Source organism: Myotis yumanensis, unplaced genomic scaffold, assembly GCF_028538775.1.
Source record: "Myotis yumanensis isolate MYYU_CA2020_CCGP unplaced genomic scaffold, mMyoYum1.0.hap1 SCAF_9, whole genome shotgun sequence".
NCBI classification, from domain to species: Eukaryota; Metazoa; Chordata; class Mammalia; order Chiroptera; family Vespertilionidae; genus Myotis; species Myotis yumanensis.
The window spans coordinates 55,144,966-55,159,608 of record NW_027223760.1 but is presented as its reverse complement, the minus strand read 5'-3'; the positions used below and the strand labels follow the sequence as shown (position 1 = coordinate 55,159,608).

Genomic DNA, 14,643 nt, shown 5'->3' with positions numbered 1-14,643 from the left:
CACTACAAACCCTACTTCTTTGAGTTAAAACTGACCTTAACGGAAGATAAATGCTAAAATGTAGAACGCAATAAACCTGTAAAACATCTTAGAATGACACATGAGAGAGAAGCCAATATAACCTTAAAACTGATTGATTCCTTTTTTATTTTGTCACATATTCAGCACACTCAAAAGCTAATTAGCATTCTAAGCCACATTGGAATTTTAGACTCTGTAGGTTCTGGGAAATACATCCCACCATAGTAAAAAATTAACAAATCTGTTTTTTAGTGGACAAATGTAATATATGTTAAATCATAGTTACCTCATAATTTCAATGTTGTAAGAGATGGTAGAGATCACATGGTCCTACTCTTCCCCACCTCCACACATATACAAAAAAAAAACAAACCCACATTTTTGTTAATGTCCATATGTGTATGTATCACTTTATATGTGAAGATTTACCTGTGGGGAAAGTAATATATATCTATAAGTGTCTAATATGTTGGTTGCAGGTAAAGAAAATTTTATGCCGTTGATGCCATTTTGCTTATTGAAGCATTTTTCAGACATTATCTTTGGTTCTTGGCACATATTTTATAATTAGAATAATAACTAAAATGCTATGATATCATATACTTATGTATTTATAACTTCAGTTATTGAAACACAGTCTGGAATCTCTGACATTTAATGTTCAGTTAAATCATAAATATTTCCTATCCAGAAAGATCTGAAAAAAACAAAGTGTTTTAAAACATGCTTAAAGGACTACAAAAATGAGAATTTAAGGCAATGAAACATATCAGTGACTAAGTCCATTGTAAGCAAGCTTTTCATTATATGAACATTTACCCAATTCCCAAATCAGATATCTTCCCCCTACTTTTAAAGACTAAGAGATTCTGAAATCCGATTCCAAATTTTGGTTGCTCTCATATCCTCTTATGCAAGACATTAGTGCTCACATAATACTTTCTCATTATTATTTCACTTTTCAAAATCTAGATCTCTCTCTCTCTCTCTCTCTCTCTCTTTCTCTCTCCCCCACCCCCCCGCCCTGTCCTCCCCACCTTCCTCTCTCAAATCAATAAAAGTTGTTTAAAGAAAAAAAGGCAGGCCTGGCTGGAGTGGCTCAGTGGTTGAGCATAGACCTATGAACCAGGAGGTCATGGTTCGATTCCTGGTCAGGGCACATGCCCAAGTTGTGGGCTCAATCCTCAGCAGGGGGTGTGCAGGAGGCAGCTGATCAATGATTCTCTCTGATCATTGATGTTTCTATCTCTTTCTCCCTCTCCCTTCTGCTCTGAAATAAAATATATATATATATATTTTTAAGAAACTGGGAAAACTTAAGAAACAATAAAGCTTCACATGTTAGCATGGTGACAATATGAACTTTATGTAGGAACCTCCTGCATATGGTGCCCAAATCCAAAGAAAGAATGTAAAGCAAGGGGCTATGACATTGTTTGGGGAGCTACTGAGCAAGCAGGCAGTCAGTGACCGCATAGGTAGTTAGTTACCTTCTACCTCAATTCCTGGAGTGAAGATAAAAGTCTCGCTACTCTCATGTTAACCTAAGCCCACCTCCAAAGTACATTGCTCAAGCCCATCAAGAAGGGTATGGCTGCTCAAGTCTAGGGCATTCTTCCATAAAACATTAAAGTACAACTATGCATCCAATAATTTGAATCTCTTTGAAGATCATTCTTAAGTAAAAAAAATTAAAATATATTTTTATTAATTTCAGAGAAGAAGGGAGAGGGAGAGAGAGATAGAAACATCAGTGATGAGAGAGAATCATTGATTTGCTGCCTCCTACACACCCCACACTGGGACTTGTGCCTGTAACCTGCGCATGTGCCCTGACCGGGAATTGAACAGTGACCTCCTGGTTCTTAAGGTCAATGCTCAACCACTGAGCCACATCACTGGGCAGTAACATTTTAAAGTAATTAATTCTAGATGCTAACACTGACTATCTGTGGGTGCAATGAGATATTGCTAATATGCAGATATATTTTTGTACACGCATATACTTTCCTCAATATGAATAGATGAGAGAAAGAAAATTAAATTAAAACCACTTACTAGTAACTACTGAGTGATAGCATGTCTGTTTTACAGCATGTCTTTTCAAACCATGAGAAATGCTCTTAGCCAGTGGAGCTATACTCAGCATTTGTATGCAGAGTTGCATTCAATTAAAATCTGTTCTCCAAGCCATACCGCATGAAGATACACCATTAAGCTATGCTAACCAGAACATTGAGATCCTAAATCATCCATAACACAGCACTCCAGCCTTGTTTTCATTGCAATAATATGATAAACCAGAGAACCCACAGTGCTTGATACGAACATATTGGCTATGAGTATAAAGTAATCAACCCAAATCCATAAACTACATGTGACATCAGTTTCATGTCCTTACTCTATTGTCACATCCATAATGAGATTGCCAGCCCTAGCTGGTTTGGCTCAGTGGATAGAGCATTGGCCTGTGGACTGAAGGGTCCTGGGTTCGATTTCAGTCAAGGGCATATACCTCAGTTGCAGGCTCCCAAAACTGGTCAGGGCCATGTGGGAGGCACCCAATCAATGTGTCTCTCTCACATTGGTGTTTCTCTCTGTCTCTCCCTCTCCCTTCCACTATATCTAAAAATCAATGGAAAAAAATATCCTTGGGTGAAATTTAAAAAAAAATAATGAGATTGCCAAACACATCATCACATGTTTTATTGAGAAAAACCATGATCCTTTCTGTGAATTTAAAACTAATACTAAGACAATCATATTGGGTTACATTATTGCATATTCTGGTTCTGCTGTGCCAGATAGCCTCACTATTATCAGAAACCTCCTTTCATTCAACTGTTCCATCTGCCCCCCAAAATAGGCTCCTTATTCTCAATATTATAGCTACAAACTTTATATCCTTCTTTGCCTTTTAAAACTTTGATTTTTCAGAAGGGATTTGCAGTTGGAATGGTATGTCTTTCATTTAAGGATGCTAGAGCAATAGCCATTCCTGCAAGATAAGTGAAACAGTTAAATAGTTAGAACTCCACAATGAGCACTACAAACATTTCCTGGTCCTTCTAGAATTTATTTTATTATATGGAGACAATAATGGGCATAGAGAAAATGTTTTCAGTCATGGATGACATCTGGTTTAAACAACAAAAATAGAATGACAACAAAGTTAAGGAGGTTCTATTGATATGGCAGATAATGCCATCATCAAATAATTGTGTACAAAGCTGATTCAAAGACAAAGGTCTCAATAGAAAAATGATGGGGAAATATGTTTTTCTGATCTAAATCTTTAAAGTTCTTTCATAGTTATGGTCATCTAAAGTTAATTAGGAAACACACTCATTTTTTATCATATGATATTTTTCTTCCAACTTATAATTTATGTATAAGTGCATGGTAATAGTTATCCCTGGCATTTAAATAGAACTTTTTCACAATTAAACATCTTAAGTGCTGAGAACCTGTGCACAAATGCCTTGTCAACCTGATTGGGACACTGAAACATTGCTTTCACCTCTGTCTTCCCTATTTCTTTAAGTTAGCAATCATTAATTTATTTAATTCTCCAAATAAAACATAATATCATGTGTCGTTATGAGAGATAATATGTAGATGGCATGATTAATTAGCAAGTTATTTGGTTTTTAGTCTCATTGTTGCCCTTCAAGTTAGATTAAATTAAATCACATATGTACTGTATGCATATTTACTTGTTTTAAATCTGAATATCAAGGAAAATAGAGGGCAAAAAATATATGTAACTATATTGCTAACACCCTGAACAAAGATGGTGGTATCACGATCTTTCAATAACTAAAATTGGCAAGAGCATAAGGATGTCTCTTTTGCTTTCTTTAGCTTATTAGCAAAATGTTGGGATTTTGTTCTAAATAAAAAGCATAATATTGTTAGATTCTGGAAAATCATAGTTTGCCTTCACCGTCACCTCCACCAGCACCACCACCACCTCCACCAGCACTACCACCACCTCCACCACCTCCACCACCACCACTACCACCACCACCATGCCCACCATTACCTGTACTACCACCAGCACTACCACCCCCCCCCACCATGCCCACCATCACCTCCACCAGCACTACCACCACCACCACCTCCACCACCTCCACTACCACCACCTCCACCACCATGCCCACCATCACCACCACCAGCACCAGCACCACCACCACCACTACCACCTCACCACCACCATGCCCACCATCACCTCCACCAGCACTACCACCACCACCACCACCACCTCCACCACCACCACCACCCCACCACCACCATACCCACCACCACCACCACCTCCACCAGCACCACCACCTCCACCAGCACTACCACCACCACCACCTCCAGCACCTCCACCACTACCACCCCCCCACCACCATGCCCACCATCACCACCACCAGCACTACCACCACCACCACCACCACCTCCACCACCACCACCACCCCACCACCACCATACCCACCACCACCACCACCTCCACCAGCACTACCACCACCACCACCTCCAGCACCTCCACCACTACCACCCCCCCACCACCATGCCCACCATCACCACCACCAGCACTACCACCACCACCAACAACAACATCAAATTCCCTAAGCACCAGCACACACACAAAAGGATCTGGTGGAACCAATTTATTGGGAGCTATTTTCTTTTTTCCCTTAAAAGTCCCAACTAAAGCATTTGTGTTTGGGGCCTTTGAGCACGAATACCTTGTCTGCAGTGCTCTCTTTCAAAGCATGCAGGCCCTGTGCTCTGCCATTATTTTAGGATGGTAATGTTTTCCCTTTAAATGATGCTCCCCTTGCCCATCAAAGGCACCATTGTCTGCCTGGGATCCTCAATTCGGTTGCTTTTAGCCCCTGATAAATTAGTAATGGAACAGAATAGGAGGCTTGCGGCTTCTGCACCCTGTTATTAAATTGTGGTTTGGTGCTAAAATGTGTATATACCACAGCCTCTGTAATGGCAGGTAACTGTGTGACTAATTGGACCAGACTCAATAGAATCACAGAGCTACAAGGATCTTCAAATTCTTTGGTTTAGTCATCTTGTGATGACTTCCTTTTTCAAAGAAGACTAAAGTCTTAGAAATTAAAAGGCTTGCACAAGAACAGAAAAACAGAAAGCAATATATCTTGGACCACAGCATATTCTGTTTCACATATTATCTCTCTTTGAATCAACCTTTTGATGTCTATTAAATATTAAAGAAAATGAATTTAAATTTGGCCACAGACTTTTTTGAACAAAGGTCTGAGTCTCATAAAATATTTTTAAATAATTTGTGGCAGCTTTAAAAAAAATTGATCAGTCATCAATTCCTAAGTTATTGCTTACTTGTAAGAGAGCCTGTGTTCCTACAGGACTCTATTCTTTTCAAAACTTGTTTCTATAAGCTTTTCCCTTTAAAGTTTGTACCCAGATTATATCAGTTAACATATTATCATTTTTATAAGGTAATTAAGGAAGATATTATCTCTGATATGCTTAATTCTAATCTGAACCCCAAAGCTATATGTCTAAACTCTCCCTGCTTTTTAAAATCACTCATATTTTACTTACTTGCCCATATGCTTCATACCTCCTGTTAATCACTAAAAGCTTTTGAAAGTAAAGAAACTTCTTAAGCATCTTTCAAGAGCCCACAAGTTCTAACACATGGTTTCCCAGAAAGATTCTTTTAATATGTCTATTTAGTAAATTAACAAAATGAATTTCTCTTTGACAGACAGCTAAGAAAATGTACATATAAAAATATTTTCTCCAGGTCATATAGGAAATCAGTGGAAGACATAGGACTAAAATATTTTGTTCCTTTTAGTCACCTGTTTATTTAACATTGTACTACTCAGGCAAGGACTCAGAATTCCTCTACTCCCAACAACCCCCTTCAGAGAGGAACAAATGTGCCACAGCCCTTCCTGAACTGGCAGTATTTTGTGATCTCTGTGCCCCTGTCTGCCTCAGCCAGAGCTGCTCAGTTAAGGGATGGGCGGGACCCCACCCCCACCCAAATTACATGTGATAGAACATAGGCTGACCAGTGACTTAGAGGCCAAAAGGCTGTTGTACAGAGGGTGGGAGAAGCTCCAATAAGTCAATGCCAGCAAAAGTTGTGATGAGTAGACACTGTGAGTGGCAGAGGAACCTGGTTAGGGGAGACATATGTAGCATCAGTGCAGTAAAATGTGGAAACACATGACAGAGTATGCAGTCTGTGAGAAAGAAGCGTGTGTATTCTGAAACTAGAGCCAGGTCACTATTGATAACTTTACTTTTCTGTTTCCACTACTATCTGCAGGCATCTTGAAAATGAAACCCCCTTCCCAGGAGGTAAAGAGGGGAATAGCCTTCTCTTGTAACAACAATAGAAGCCTTATAATAAACGTAGTGAAAGGCATGGGAACCTATGACCCCTGATTCAGAGAGGTCAGTCAGTATATTTCCACCTTTCCACAATGCCTGCCTATTAATTCTCCATCTTATGTAGTGTTATGTTTTTAGTACAGATAATTCAATAGTTGCCACCTATTTAAAGAAATGCTGTAAAGTACTATCTATGTAGTTGATTTTAAGATTTATTTTGGATTCAAATCATGTTATTTCTCAGGAGTGAAAACTAAATTCCCCTCACAAATAAAATAAAGAAGACAAATGGAGTGCATCAAAATAGGAGCTTTCTAAATCCAGGAACTTCAATCCAGAGCTGGTTGTTGGCAGCCTTGAACTGTTTCCTCCAACCTACTGTGGCTAGCACTTTAACCTGGATGCTCGTATACTGCCAGAATATGACGTTGCATTTTTGAGAAGATGTCTTTGATTTTTGTGAGACTCAGAGGTGGTGTTGGAGAAATGATGAATTCAAAGAAAGCCCTAAAAAAATATAGTCTTCAGAGATATACTCTATGGCCCACAGGTGCGAAATGTGTGCTAGTTAGATTATCACCTCTAATTTAGGACCAAATAAACCAGTGAAGTGGATTGTTGGTGAGTGAGCCAGCCATTGGTCATTTTAAAATATGTCCAGGAATTCTTTGATATTGCTTTCATTTAGAGGTGGAGCCCAGTTTCCCTCCTGTAGAGTGTGTGATGGACTCACTTTTAATGGATAAAATAAAGTGAAAATGATGGAATGCGATTGCAGAGAATCCTATATAATAAAAGGGTAATATGCAAATACACTGAATGGCAGAACAACTGAACAACCAATCAAAGCATAACATACTAATGATATGCTAAGGCAGCTCAACCGCTCGCTATGATGTGCACTGACCACCAGGGGGCAGATGCTCCGACTGGTAAGTTAGCTTGCTGCTGGGGTCTGACCAATTGGGACTCAGCAAGATAGGCCAGACATGCCCTGGAGCCTGTGGTCCCTCCCCGGCCTGATCATGCACCGGTGGGGTCCTTCAGCCTGGCCTGTGCCCTCTTGCAATCTGGGACCCCTCGGGGATGTCAGAGAGCTAGTTTCAGCCAGATCCCGCAGGCCACTCCCCTTGGGAGGGCACCAGATGCAGGGCCCATGGCTGGTGAGCACAGCTGTGGGACTGATTGGGCTTGAGCCCGGGCCAGGCACAGCAGGGCTGCGATGAGCAAGAGCAGCAGGTAGGAGCTGCAGATGGCATTGGACTTCAGGTTTTGGTCCGATCCCTGCAGGCCACCCAGAGACCCCACCTGTGTACTAATTCGTGTACCAGGCCTCTAGTAGGTCATAAAAGGCCTTGCAATATCCTCTTATTTCTCTGATCCCTCACTCTCTTGAGCGCACTCAAGTAGCCCTATGTTGAAATCTGCAGAGCAAGAAACTAAGGCCTTTGCTAACACCAGTGAGAAGCTGAGGCATCCAGCCAATAGCCATGTGAGTGAGCCATCACAAAAGCCCTTCAGCCCCAGGTAAGCCTTCAGATGCTTAGTGACAACTTAGCTGCAGCCTCCTGAGAGACTCTAGACCAGATTCATCCTGTTAAGCTGCTCCCAAATTCCTCACCTACTGAAACTGTGATATCACATATGTTTGCTGTTTCAAGCTGCTGAGTTTGAAGGTAGTTTCTAACCCATAATAGATCACTAATGCACTGCCCTTACTCCTACAGTGACACTGTCAAAGTGAAAGTTATTTCCCAATGTTCTAATATTCAAATTATTTTTCAATAACCCCTTTCTTACCAGAATTGAAACATAAAATAATATTCTCAAAATGTTCCATGTATGAATGCTTTGTAGGGGTTAAATGGATTAAATTATATAACTAACAAAGATTAACATACTTTTCTTAAAGGAGAAGCAAAATTAACTTTCTTCAAAACTGATTAATAATCCTAGGAATCCCCAAATGTACTGCATCCTCTAATATATTTAATTCATTTTTGAAATTGTACTAGTTTCAATTTTAAATTTTATAAGAAATGAAATAGAAGAAGAATTTCTTATGTGCTTTACATTGTTATTCTGAGAATTTTTTGTGCTGAATTCTAAGTGAATATGTTTGAAGTATCTGAGTATTTATGTACATATATATGGATACTGAAATGCATATGTTGTTTTTCATTCCATTTTTGTTTTATTTATTTATTGCTGTTGTAGTTTAATTTCTACCCAAAAGCAGCTGCCTGTGGGTGGTGGGTGAATTTACTGCTTGTTTCCCAGAATCTTTATAAAATGTTTTTAAAGCATTTTATAATCTGGTGATGCAAAGTAAGTACAGAGAGAGAGAGAGAGAGAGAGAGAGAGAGAGAGTTATTTTAATGTTTAAGATAGATGTTTAAAATCGAAAAGTCAATGCTGTTAAGTGGTTAGATCAGTGGTCTAGAAGCTAACAGACTTGCCTTATCTCCAAAACAAATATAAAAATCAGGTGATATGTGGCTGCCAACCCTGATTATTTTCCCCTCAGACTGAGTAGTATCAATATTTCCATATACCTTGTGAGTCACTTTCTGATATTTAGATACTTGTCCTGTTGTAGCCTAGTTACTAGGATGGTTCTGAAATAGTTTGATGAAAGTGAATCACAACGTGAGTGTCAGCCCAGAGAGTCTATTTATCTATATTCTGGTTATCCGTTATATAACAAATCACACAAAACATAGTGGCTTAAAACCGCAAACAATGATTGCAACTCATGGTTCTATGGGTCAGTATTTGGTGAGTAGTTCTTCTGCTCCATGTGGCACGACTGGGGTCACTTGGTGGTGTTCAGCTTGACACCTTCGCATGGAGGCCTGGAACGCTGGTGTGGTCTGGATCCATCCACTTCTCCATGTAGATCCATGAGCCAGGAAGTGGAAGCTGCTAGTCTCTCCTAAGGGCTGGCTCAGAAATTGGCACATTATCACTTCCATTGTCTTCTGGTTAAGATAGAACTTTCTAAGATTTGATTGAAAAAGCATCAAAGAATTTGTGGAATCTTTCATTTGCCACCCTGGAAGACACACAAAGACACACACTTATACACAAATGTGTCTCTTATATCACAGGCATCTCTAGAGGGAAACTAAGTTATTTATCATCTATATTTCAAATGAAATTGGTTTCAAAATATAAGGTAATGTTCACATGACGAGTAAATTTTTTTAAAAAAAGGGTTATACTGAAGCCCATCATCTTGCTTGGTATTAATGTATTTTAATGCCAGTGATGATCAAGATCAAGGAAATTTATTAGACAATAATAATTTAAAATACTAGGTTTTATTAAAATAAGCAACATTGTTCATTTAGTTAAACCAATATATATTTCTTTGTGTATTGAAAAGCAACTGAACCATTAAAATAATCAGAGGGTAAAAATATATAAGGATATAAATTGATACAGTGAAACATTTTCATTTTATGTTGAGCTTTGTTGGGTAAATAATGGTGGATATATTTTGGTACATTGGTATTTAGAATCTCAATAGAAATACTTAAAAGGTCATACACACAAAAGCTTCTTTACCTGTAGCAGCAAATGACATCATCTCTAGCCTTTATAGCTACAAACATTTTTCAAAGATGGCAATTTATGGATGCTCTTCTAAGAATTAGTCGATATATAAGCTTTCTTCAAAATATACAGCTGCAGCAGCGAGCCACATATATTTTATTGGGCCTTGCTAATTTTCTCTGAGTTCTAGGAGCTATGGATTTTTGAGATATTTGGCTGAAACTCAAAATGAAAAATCATTTTAAAAAATAGAAAAGCATTTCATTCTTTAAAAATGCTAAAAATATATGATGCAAAATGCCATAGTTTGGCTGTAATAGCAAAATTCTTAGAATCAATCAGTCAAAAATAACTGTGTTATTTAGGCGCAATTTGAAGGCATACAAACTAAAAACAGTTCTTTAAAACTGTCTCTAAGAGCTTGATGGCCTCTCTGTACACTAGTAGCTATTTGCCTTTTAAAAATAACAATTTACCGAGCACAGAGAATAGACCACTATAGAAAAGGTTGCCTTTTATGTAGTACTAACATATACTTAATAGCATTTATCTATTTAGTCTGGACTAAGGGCAAGAGGGTACTTCAACAACAACCCAATCTGCTCTATTTTACCACCATTTCTATGTATTCTCACAATAAAAGCAAGAAGCAAACTAAAATTCACATAAATACCACACACTGGGAGATGGTTCTATGTAATTTTACTTTTTCTGGATGAAAATTGTATTTGGGGAAAAGTACAAAAGTACTTGGCCCAATCATTTATTTATTTTTTAGTAATTTATTAATTCAGAATAAAATTATAAAGAGCCTACTGTGTGCAAGGCGCTATTCTCAACCCTGACAATAAAGAGAAATAGCTATTTCTCCTGTCTTTAACATACTGAGAATTTAAGGGGAGAGATAGACATAACACAATTGGAAAAATAAAGTTTCTGGTACAAGGAAGGGGTACCTCAGTCTTGAAAAAGTGGGGAGAGATTTTTTAAAAGTAGTGCAGAGATCAATAGAAGGACTTGTATGCATGAATATAAGCATAACCAATGGACACAAGACACTGGGGGGTAGGGGAGGCCAGGGGAAGGTCAATGGGGGGGAAAAAAGGAGAATATGTACTACTATTTTTAATACTTTAAACAATAAAATAATTTTTTTTAAAAAAGGACATTTGGGAATTAGCTTGGCCCAAAAAGGATGTAGAAGGCATAATAAAAGGAAAAGAATATGAAAATGTCAGGAGATTAGAAAAAATACATTAGTTGGAGCAATTAGTATGGTATTGTGGAGGGTAGTAGAAGAGTATGGAGGTTGAAGTGATCATCTGAACTGATCTTACTAAGCAAAAAAAAAAAAAAAGTTGAAAAGAGAATGCAGCAGAAAGGTTAGCATTCTAAACATAGAGAAATACTCCTGAAGCCAAAAGTGTATGTTAATTATTAGGACCAGACAAGTAAGCACAAACCAGATCACAAAGCCCCGAGTATGAAAACTTAAAAAAAAAAAATCAATGCTTAGTAGAGTGTCTTTGAAGGTTTTTTTTAAAAAATCTGACTTGACCAGATTCAATTTTAAAATGATCTCTGTCTGACTTAGAAAAAATGAATTGGAAACAGGAAGATCAATAGGCTCTTGCAGAAATCTAAGCAGAGGGTAAAAACTGAAAAAGGAAGCCTTTCCCAGTTTTCACTGTCGCCTCAAAGTCTAGATCCTGCCCAGCCTCCATCACAATGCTAACGCCACGTGTTTTGGGTTTATGTTACAGCCAAACCTTACTTCTGGTAAAGTTTTGGTGTTAAGTTACTTATTGCTGAATGAAAAAAACCATTCCAAACTTTACTGGCTTAAAAGAACAATGACCATTCTCTCTCATGATTGTGTGAATGTACTGGGCTCAGCATGGCAGTTTTCTGCTCCTAGCGATGTTAGCTGGGGCTGTGAGCATCTGGGTGCCCAAACGGACTGACACACCCAAGATGGCTCACTCACAGGGACATGTGGACGGTGTGGCCTATCTTTCCATGTAGTCTCAGACTCTGGTACTCCACATGACCTCTCTAAACATCACTCCAGGAGAATAGCCATAATTCTTGGCGACTCAGGGTTCCAAAAAGTGCCAACTCAGTAGCTACTTGGCCTTCTTAAGGTTTAAGTGCTACTTATTGATGTTCTCTATCACTCATGAAAGTTGAGCCTATACTCTGAGTGAGATCCTTAATTATGATCAGGACTTAGGAGCATCCCTTTAGGATCCCTGCCTAGAAACAAAGCAATGGGGCATTTCTAGATGCCCCTTAATCAGGTGACTGAGGTCCCTAGAAGCAGGTGTTTTCCTTTACCTTTGGGTTTCTTTTGTATTTATTTATTTATTTGTTTGTTTGTTTGTTTATTTATATATTTATTGTTAATCCTCACTCTTAGGATATTTTTCCATTGGTTTTTAGGGAGAGTGGAAGAGAGAGGGAAAGACAGAGAGAGAAACATCGATGTGAGAGGAAACACACATCGATTGGTTGCTTCCTGCAGGAGCCCCGGCCAGGGCCTGAAACCAAGGTACGTGCCCTTGACCAGAATGGAACCCAGGACACTTTGGTGCGCAGGCCAATGCCCTATTCACCGAGCCAAACCAGCTAGGGCTATCTTTGGGTTTATTTAATGTAGAAATCACGGCCAACTCGAGAATGTGTGGTATTGGCTATTTCAGAGAAATTTCTTACAAAATGTGTATGAACTAAAAAGTTGTTTTTCCTCCTTCACCTGGATGTAATTTAGGATATCACACAATAAAGAACGTAATAGTCATAACACTATTTGTTTTGTAGGGTTGCAAACTCACTCACAGTTTACTCAGGTATGTAGAAAACATTTAAGCTTATTTTATCAATAATTAATTGAGTCTAATTTACCACCATCTGCTGAATAGCAGGGGAGAAAAACAAAGTATAGTCTTATCTATTTTAAAATGTGCTTGTTAAGACAGTTAACGAATCTCTTGCCATAATGCTCAGTCATTCTAACACAATTCGTGCAAGAACCCCTCGGAGTTCTTGTGTGGTGAGAGGAGTATGGCCTAAACCATCTCATGATGGGAAGGGAAATTTTGAGTTGTTGAATCAAAATATAATGTTTCTTTTCACCCCTAATTTAGCACATCAAGTTAATCACTGAAAAGGCAAAAGTATCCACTTAACTCTATATATTCTTGCACAGATATGTACAAAACTTTTATCCCTCATCCTTCACCACAGGGTGTATGGTATTTAAAGTTTACAGACGGAGAATGTTATGTTTGCCCTGGAATGATTCATGCCAGCACTTAGTATTTATGCATACAAATGTGGAAGAACTATCCACATGTTATTAAAACTATTGCTTGAAAAGCAACAAATCCAACCTAAGCACTGGTTGTTTTATTTTTATGATACCAAAATATTTATATTTGACTTTTTTGCCGAAATGACAAATTTCTGCCATTGTAATGTTTGTCTACATTATTTTAGCAAACATAGAAGAAGACAAGGAAAACAATTGCCTGTATAATTTAAGGCAGTTAAGACATGATTAAGGGCATCAAGCAATTGACCAGTTCATTTAGTTAATTTTCTTAAAGCCTACATTTAGAAATACAGCCATTCTGAAGAGGCTTTGCCATTTATTGGCTAATTTAATCAAGTAACCCACTACCAACATTCAGTGAGTAAGGTCCTGGGCTTATTTTTGAAAATGGTTTTCTTGACTTTCTGATTGCATTAAGGATCTAATTGACAATATTACCCTTTCTACTGTGTAGACAAAATCTTAATGAGCAATAACTTATCTCTTTTTGTGGGCTTAAAGCAAGTTTTAATCATAACCTTACCCGAGTTGAATGTTAACATTTTAGTTAGTAGCAAGGTTCACTAAAAATGAAATGTTACTGTAATTTCATGGTATTAAGTAGCCACGCTTCAGCCAAAGATTTGCTAAAATTAACTAAAAATGGCTTAGTTAGCTGACCTTTAATAAGCTGAAGTCTTACTCTTAATTATATTGGTTGAGTATTCCTAACCTAACTGATGTCATAAGAACTATAAGTTAGGCAAGCTGCCTTATTTTATTCGTTATGACAATGCCTATTGGACTAATGCTGGCAAATGTCTAAGAAATCTTATAAAAGCTTGAACATCAACACAAAGCTCATCTAGCACTGAGCCCATTGGCTTTTGTTTCTGGGTGACCATCAGCAGTGTTTAATTTTAAACTTGCTAACACAGAATAGTAACTGGAGAGCAATTTGTCTCACTTGTTTTCTTAGTCAAATTATGATAGAAAACTGTTCACCTGGGAAAATCCAAATTCATATCAGAAACATAATGCTGCTTATAGGAGTACTAATGATACACTTTATGAATTTTAATTTCTGTTTGGAAGTCAGCAAGTGTGCATTCTATAAATGTAAACCATCTGTTGGCACCTCCTAAAAGACTAGATTTCAGTCCATCCCAACATGAATTATTTATTTTGATGAATTTATTTCCTAAGCAAATTTAAGGTGTGTGTGTGTGCGTGCACACACACACACACACACACACACGTGTGCACACACATTTTAATATGTTTTTAATCTGCAATAAAGTTTTGAAGTCAGGACGTGCATAATTAAAAACCTAGAAGACAGAAGAGCTTAACAATTTGAA

General features: G+C 38.0%; 1 protein-coding gene and 1 pseudogene across 4 annotated transcripts in view; both read left to right on the top strand.

Moving 5' to 3' along the window:
* The window catches only part of DGKB (diacylglycerol kinase beta), a 526,570-nt gene that overhangs the window by 417,956 nt on the left and 93,971 nt on the right, over positions 1–14,643 (top strand). The gene's annotated exons all lie outside the window — the stretch shown is intronic.
* LOC139016644 (NFATC2-interacting protein-like) overlaps positions 7,826–14,643 on the top strand; it is a 45,948-nt pseudogene continuing 39,130 nt past the window's right edge.